The following is a 9,192-nucleotide window of genomic DNA, read 5'->3' as shown; positions in this document are numbered from 1 at the left end:
ATATTTTTTATTTCTTAATACTGAATAATATTTAATTGTATTTATATAACACATTTACTTTATCCTTTTATCTGCTAATGGACATTGTGGTTATTTTCACCTCTTGGCTATTGTGAATAATGCTACAACGAACATGGTAGTGCAAGTATTATTTTGAGAATCTGATGTCAGTTTTTGAATATATAAAAAGTAGGATGACTGAATCACAGGATAGTTCTATTTTTAATTTTTTGAGGAAGCACCATAGTGTTTTCCAAAGCAACTGCACCATTTTACATTTCCAAAAACAGTTTACAGGGTTTCAATTTCTCCACATCCTAGCCAGCACTTGTTACCTGTTTTTTGTTGTTGTTGCTGCTGTTGTTTTTTAATAATAATCATCCAAACATGTGTGAGATGATATCTCATTTTGGTTTTGATTTACATTACCCTGATGATTAGTGATGTTGAGCAACTTTTGATATACCTGTTGCTATTTGTATGTGTTCTTTGGAGAAATGCCTATTTAAATTTTTTGCCAATTTTTAAATTGGATAATTGTAGTTTTGCTGTTGAATTGTAGCAGTTCCTTATATTTTTTAGATATTAATCTTTTTTTTTAGGTATATGGTTTGCCAACATTTATCCTATTGATTTTTTTCCTTTGTTGATTTTTTTCCTTTGTTGTACAGAACTTTTTTAGTTTGATGTAGTCCCTATTGTCTAAATTTGCTATTACTGTTTGTGCTTTTAGTGTTATATCCAAAACATTATTTCCAAACCCAATGTCATGAAGATTTTCCATTTTTTTTCTAGGAGTATTACAATTCCAGGTCTAATACGCAAATCTTAAATTTGTTTTGAGTTGCTTTTTGTGTAAGGGTATCAAATAAGAAATGAAGTTTTTTTGTTGTTGTTATTGTTGTTGTTTTTTTTTTAGCATATGGGTATCTACTTTTCCTAAAACCATTTGTTGAAGAGACATTCTTCATTCTTGGTACTCTTGTTGAACATCAATTGAACATCTATATGTGGATATATTTCTGAGGTTCTCTGTTCTGTTCATTGGTCCATATGTTTGTTTTTATTCCAGTATCATACTATTTGAATTTCCATAATTTTGTAGTATATTCTGAAATCAGGAAGTGTGATGCTTTATTTTCTATATCTTGGCTATTGTAAATAAAGCTGCAATGAACATAGAGGTACATATATCTGTTCAAATTACTGTTTTGGATTTCTTTGGATAAATACCCAGAAGTTGAATTGCTGAATCATAAGGCAGTTCTATTTTTTAATATTTTGTGGAACCTCCATACAATTTTTTATAGTGCCTGAGATCCAACCAAAAGTGAATGATGATTCCTTTCTCTCCATATCCTTACTAATACTTGCTTGTTGATTTATTGATGATAGCCATTCTGACAGGTTTGAGGTGATATCTCATTGTTGTTTTAAGTTTTACTTTGTATACTCAATTGTTAAAATAGTTTCTGCTATGAATCCTTGTTTGTATTGCGATACATGTATATTAAAATAAATTTAGAGCTTCAAAAATATTATCTTAAATTTTTCATACGTTAGATAAAAGTTAATACTATCTTGCAATTTTTATTTTATGAATATTATCTGATAACTTATTATTAATGTTATATATGAGAATCAAAAACTCAACCTGCTAATTTTTGAATTGCTAATTTTTAACCATTTATTTTTAGATAATTGTAGATTCATAAACAGGCATATGAAAGAATTGAGATAGAACTTTTATTTCCTTCACCTCCAATGGTAATGTTTCATAGTTATTGATTCATTAACTTTTATATCAAAAAACTTTACTGTAATTTTTATGGTAAACATTGTGCTTGTTAATTTCTAGTGTATAAAATGCTTTATACTGTAAATAAAGTTAAGTAGTTTTATATGTTAGATATTTATAGGGACTTTTACATGTGTTTAAAGGTTTCTGGAAAATCTCCTACAAAAACAATTACCTTTAAGCCAATAGTGACCAAATGTTTCAATAGTGCATGACTATGAGTAAAAAATTATATAAAAAGCATATATATATATTGCTATAGTACCAATAAATAAATTATAAGCATAAGTAGAAAAGTTAAGAGAAAAAAGAGTAAATTGCCCTAACTGGTTTGGCTCCGTGGATAGAATGTCAGTCTGCGGACTGAAGGGTGCCAGGTTCGATTCCGGTCAAGGGCATGTACCTTGGTTGCGGGCACATCCCCAGTAGGGAGTGTGCAGGAGGCAGCTGATTGATGTTTCTCTCTTATCCATGTTTCTAACTCTCTATTCCTCTTCCGTCCTCTCTGTAAAAAATCCATAAAAAATATATAAAAAAAGGAAAATTACTTTTTAAATATAACTAAATCACTAAAGTTTTACTAAAAATATTGTTTTGTGCCTTTGAATATTCTGTTATATTTGAGAGTCTTATTTTATTCCTTTGAAATATAGTATCCCAAATGTTTTAGGTTTAGTGTTTTTTTTTTTAATACCTGCTTTACAAGACTTCCAGAATTAGAAAAGAAAAATAAAACAAAGGCAAAAACAAGACAAAACCCCAAAGCACAGTAATTTTGTTGCATTTAAAAGTGTGTGCATGTGAGCACTTAATTATCATGGGAAAACATTGAACATATTTAGTAATAAAGAGATGGTGGTTAAAGGAAAGGAGAAAAGATCAAATTGGTGGAATAAAGTTCCAGAGCACATGGAAGGAAGTAGGATTCAGATGGTTGAGCCACTGATAGGAAGAGCATTTCTTTATCTAAAATAAAAGAAAGGAAATTGTTTTGAATATAAATGCAGATATCCTGTGAATACTTCACTATAGACCAAGATTCTCATTTCATAAGAGAGAACATCAGATGCTGGCTTCTAAAGCACAAAAAGACGAATCTGCAAAAGCTACAGTGCTTCTGCTCCTCCTCCCCCTCCCCCTCCTCTCCTCCTCCTCCTCCTCCTCCTCCTCCTCCTCCTCTTCCTCCTTCTTCTTCTTCTCCGCCTCCTCCTCCTCCCCCTCCCCCTGCCCCCCCTTATTTTTTCTTAAAATACTGGCATGTTTTTTTTTCTTCTTCTTCTTCCTATAGAAAGTTAGAACCTTTTAATAGGCCAGATGTTTATGGCTTGTGGTATTCTAATTGTTTATTTCCTTTTGGCTCTCTTAAGCATAATTATGTCCTAACTATTTCCCAACAACACTAGGGTCTGAATGGGACTTGGAGTTTCACATTATAAAAGAAAGGTTTCACATTTTTATTTACTTTCTTTTTTGTCTGCCTCTTATACTCTTGCTTGCTGTATGTATCACAGGTTAGGTCCCCTGAAAGCAGATGCTGTAAGTTGTTTTTCAGCACCCAGCCTCTGGACAGGGAGGAGGGGGAAAGTATGAGTATCCTTAGAAAGAATTCCAAGTGCTATGGAGCTCGACAAAGCCTCATCCTACCTTGGTGGGGTTCTCCAAAGTAAGAATGCTCATCCCCCCATCTTGCTTTGGTGATGTGGCCAGCCTTTATATGCCCACTCGGTCACTCCATGTGGGCTACCCTGGGAAAAGCATAACTTCTGCCAAGTCTGTAGCAGAGGCAGAACCTGAGGAGCTGCCTAGAGAACATCGTAGATCTGTCTTTAGAGCATAGAGAGAGCACATCAATGAATCACAATTGGTTGGCCTGTAAGGATATTTTGTTTTCCAGTCATTTTTGTCTTTATTTTTTTAAAAATAATGAACTGAGGATATGTTTATTGATTTTCAGAGAGGAGAAGGGAGAGAAAGAGAGAGAGAGAGAGAGAAAGAGAGAGAGAGAGAGAGAGGGAATGTCAGAGAGAGAAAGATTGATTGATTGCTTCCCAAACACACCCCCTAATCAGGGAGTGAACTAGAAACCTAGGTATATGCCCTGACAAGAAATCAAACCTGAAACTTTTTTTCCCCTCAGTTAATGGGAGGATGCTTCAACCAACTGAGCCACCTGGCCAGGGCAGTCATTTTTTTTAAAAAAATGTAATGAATATGTCTATTCAGTCTCTATCAACTACATTTTCTGGCTGAATATATTAATACTGTTTTATTTTTTCTATCCCCTACCCATAATATCCTCCCTTCCACCTCCTTCTACACTGCAATGCCACAAAAAAATATACACTACTACAAGAATCAAACTATGGTATTTGATGCTTAACATTCAAGAAATAGATATAGTCTCATTATCCAGTGGTCATTTCATTATTAGTAATTCAAACAGAACTTGACAGAAATATAAGACCAAGACAGTATCTAGACTTATCAAATCATATACAATTAGGATGAAGCCAGGACATGTGTGTTGACAAAACTTCCTCAGTTCGTTTGAAATGATTAATAAATATCCATCATTTGAGCCATTCAGTAGTGAGCCTTAAGGAAGAAATAAGTTCCACATTTATAAGTTCCAAAGTTGCAGTAAGGCATGAAGATTGTGATAGTTGATAAAACAGAGCAAGAACATAAAAGGGCAAATAGCATGAAGAAGGAACACAGATTAAAATGAATTGCTGTGAATAAAGGTGCCAGAGCAGGTGTAAGCCTGATCAATACAACATCAGAAACAAGATTTGGATATAAATTGGGTCAAGCTCTTGAGGTAAGGATTTGGGACTACATTCACCTTGGCAATCTCTACAACCTTGCACATATCTGAGAATCAATAAATATATCCTGTAATAAGGGCTTGGAAGGTAGAACAGGTAACTGCAGAAGTGGAGAAAGAGCTGGTTGTACGTGTGTCACTGTTCCAGATTGGAGGCAGAGTCCATCTGCTGTACCAGATGCCCAGTGGTTGACTGAATCACAAGCCTGTGGGAGGCAGAAGGCATTCCTTTCCAAGAAGGCCATCAAGAATGAGGTCAATGCAACTATGCCAGGGCTACTCCTAATCTCTGCCAATAGCCTCACAATCATATTGAATTCCCTAATTTAATCAGAAAGCTCTACAAATGTGTGGAGAGGTGTCTGAGTTGCAGTTTAAACTAAACAACCTTTGAATGTGACTGATAAAGGTGAATTCATATGGTGTCTGTTATGCAAACCTTTACTATTTGAGTTTGCAGTGCTTTCCTTTAAACAATAATTTCTACAAACACTTAATTATACAATATTTCTGAATTGACCCTCAACTTTCAATATAAGATTTAAATAATCTATGTATTTTGGATGATTCAAAACTTTTATTTAGCTTTAATAGACAAAAGAACTTGAAAACAATTTAATTAACTTTCAACTACAGATTTCTAGTTCCCTCACTTATTTGTACCAAGAGTATTGAAGCACAATTAAGCAACAATTGCCTTAAATCTGCGCTATATTTATCCCATGTCAACATAGACTTGATGCCATAGCTTTCTGTAACCAAAGTTAAATAGTTTGATTTAATAAAAAACACATGTTGGGGGAGATCCAAGATGGCAATGGAGTAGGTGAAAGCTACACTCACATCCTCCCGGGACCAAACTGGAATTACAACTAAAATATAGATCAATCAACCTGAATAACCAGGGGTCCTCAAACTACGGCCCGCGGGCAACATGCAAATATAAATATTGTATTTGTTCCTGTTTTGTTTTTTTACTTCAAAATAAGATATGTGCAGTGTGCATAGGAATTTGTTCATAGTTTTTTTTTTTTTAAACTATAGTCCGGCCCTCCAACGGTCTGAAGGACAGTGAACTGGCCCCCTGTTTAAAAAGTTTGAGGACCCCTGCTGAATAACCAATTGAAGACCAGCTGAAGAGAAGTCTTAAAACTAAGGACTTAAAGAAGAAACCACTTCAATATTAGTAGGAAGGGTGCAGATGTAAAAAGGGCTGGCGCCACCCCTACAGACCACAGTTGAGGTTTTCGAGGAATATCTCAGCTGCAGGGGCTTTCACTCTGGGAAGTGTGGAGTCTAAACCCCAAGCCAGGGAGAGGCACCCATCTAACATCTGACTAAGAAGGGCAGTGGGTTTTCTGTCTACCAAAGAGATGGGAGTCTGATAGAGACACAGGCTCCATCTTAAAGAGTCCTGGGGAGGGAGCTGAAGGGATCATCACCAGGATCCCTGTGCTGAGTCATTCTCCCATCTTTCTTGGGTGGAGCACATCCTTCCTGGTGCATCAGCCTTGGGGAAAGCCATATTACCACCCTCTGGAATCTCTCTTGCCCTATCCTGTAAAGCTTACTCCCTGTAAGGAGTACAACCAGACACTCTTTTAGTGGCTGAGCCTAACAGGCAGCTTGCAGGTGGAGGCAGGCAGAGACTAATCTCATTGAGGTGCCTTGGGACTTTGCTGACCTGCCACCAGGTCCAGTGCTGGAAAAAGGAGGCCATAGTAGGCAGTTTGGTCCTTCCTGTGTGCATCCAAGCCCAACAGAGTTAGCCACAAACTGTGGATGGCGTGTAGCTTCAAACAGCTTGCCAAGGGCAAACACAGACAGCATCTGACTTTGGCCTGAACCAGAGCTTCTTTCAAGATGTTCAGAACCAACAGACCCAGTGGTTATCATCAGTCAACATCAGAACAAGATCCAATAAGCTTCACATACAGTGTATCCAAAAGGAGATCTCTTCAAGCACCAAACCCTATTGAGGCGAATTGTGCTTCATGTGGTCAACATAGCAGCTTGCACACTGTGGTTGGGGTTGGGACTCACAGTCAACCAGCAAAAGAGCTAAATGAAATAGAGGCAAACATGTTATTTGATATAGAGTTCAAAGTAATGGTTAGAGGGATGCTCAACAGCATGAAAAAGGACATAGAAACCATAATAAAAAGATCAATCAGAAATGAAGAATATAATATCTGAAATGAAAAATATACTGGAAGGAACAAAAAGTAGGTTGGATTAAGCAGAGTATTGAATCAGCAATTTGGAAGATAAGGTAGGAAAAAAGACTCAATCAGAGCAACAACAACAAAAAGAATAAAAAGGAATGAAGAAATTTAAGGGACATTTCAGACAACATAAAGCATAACAGCATCCATATCACATGGATTCCAGATGGAGAAGACTGAGAGCAAAGAATTGAGAAACTATTTCACAAAAAACTTACCCTACATGGTGAAGAAAAAAGACACACAAGCCAAGGATGTGCAGAGAGTTCTAAACAAGATGGATCTAAAGAGCTCCACACCAAGATACATCATAATTAAAATAACATGTTAAAGACACAGAGAGGATCTTCAAAGCTCCAAGAGAGAGAGAAAATTAGTTACCTACAAAGGAGCTCCCTTAAGATTGTCATCTGATTTCCTCAAAAGAAGCATTTTAGGCCAGAAGGGATTGGTATGAAATATTCAAAGTGATGAAATGAAAAAACCTACAAACAAGACTACTTTGACCAGCAAGGCTATCATTTAAAATTAAAGGAGGAAATAAAGAGCTTCCCAGATAAGCAAAAGCTAAAGGTGTCTAAAGGGGGAAAGCCATGGTACTACCCTCTGTAATCTATTGCCACTGAAGCAATATTACAAGAAACATTAAAGGGCCTGTGAAGAAGAAGAAGAAGAGAAAGAGAAGAAGAAGAAGAAGAAGAAGAAGAAGAAGAAGAAGAAGAAGAAGAAGAAGAAGCCCAAAATTCCTGGGAAAAAGCAAAAGCAGCCCTGAGAGGGAAGTTCATAGAATTACAGGCCTATCTTAAAAGAAGGAGGAGGAGAAGGAGGATAAGGAGGAGGAGGAGGAGGAGGAGGAGGAGGAGGAAGAGGAGGAGAAGGAGGAGGAGGAGAGGAGAGAGGAACATATTAAAAAATAAAATGGCAATAAATACACATACCTATCAATAGCCCACTTAAATAGAAATGGCTTAAATGCTCCAATCAAAAGACATATAGTAGCTGGATGGATGAGAAAACAAGACCCATACACTGTATGTGCTGTTTACAAGAGACTACCCTCAGGATGAAAGATCTGCACAGACTAAAAGTAAAGGCGTGAAAAATATATTTCATACAAATGCAGAGAGAAAAAAAGCTGGGGTAGATTTTAGATTTTAAATAAATCTAAAATAGATTTTAAAATAAAGGCTATAGTAAGAGACAAAGAAGGACCCTACATAATAATAAAGTGAGCAATTCAACAGATATAATGCTTGTAAACATATATGGACCAAAAATAGTAATCCTAAATATATAAAGCAAATCTTGATGAACATAAAGGGAGAGACTGACAGAAACACAGTCGTAATCTAGGCTTTTAACATCCATTGCCATAAATGAATAGAAATTCCAGACAGAAAATCAACAAGAAAACAGCTTTAAATGACACACTAGATCAGATAGATTTAATTGATATCTTCAGAACATTTCAATCAAAAGCAGCAGAAAATACATTCTTTCCAAATGCATATGCATATGAAACATTTTCTAGGATAAACTACGCTTTCCTTGTCTCAGATGTTCTCTCTCTCTCTCTCTCTCTCTCTCTCTCTCACACACACACACACACACACACACGCAGTTATTTTGCTACTAGATAGTAAATGGAGTAGCATCAGTTACTAATACTAGGCACATAAATCTCTCAGGTACCATATTAGTTAGAAGCTTTGCTTGATCACATCACATCTTCACAGTAACTCCAAAGACATGCAGTATTGTGTTTTTGTTGTTGTTGTTTTTGTTTTTTAACAAATGAGGAAATTGAGGCCCAAGGGTTCCAGTCGTGGGCTGAAGAACACAGGTACAAGTAAGTGGCTGAGGTGAAGTTGAATCCGAAGTCTTCCAGACTCCAAAGTGCATGATCAATCAGGTGTCTCTGCTGCTTTCTTTTCTTTGAAATACTGAGTACTTTAGAGGAAGGGAGGAAATTGAAGCAATATTTCTACCTAGTGACCTGGTGATATATACATGTGCTCTCCATTGTCAACTGGTCCACTCTACCTAACACCCAACATCATATTAGAAATGGCCCTAGGTGAAGCCAGGGTTCAAGTTGTCAGGTGGTGTCACCTGGTTAGCACACCATGGCATCTGGGGGAGAATTCATTGTAAGAGGAGATGGGATAGGAAAAAGCATTGACTGTGAAAGAAAATAGCATAGGGCACATTTTAAAAGAACATAGAATGCTAGGAAATATTAGTTTTGTTTTATCTTTGTTGAACAGAGTCTATAAGTTATATCTTGAATCTTAGAGCAAAAGATTCTGGGCTCAGGAAAGATTATTAACTTATCTTGATGT

The sequence above is a fragment of the Myotis davidii genome, unplaced genomic scaffold (genome assembly GCF_000327345.1).
Source record: "Myotis davidii unplaced genomic scaffold, ASM32734v1 scaffold359, whole genome shotgun sequence".
Classification (NCBI taxonomy): Eukaryota; Metazoa; Chordata; class Mammalia; order Chiroptera; family Vespertilionidae; genus Myotis; species Myotis davidii.
The sequence above is the reverse complement of the archived record's forward strand: the minus strand, read 5'-3'. Positions refer to the sequence as shown.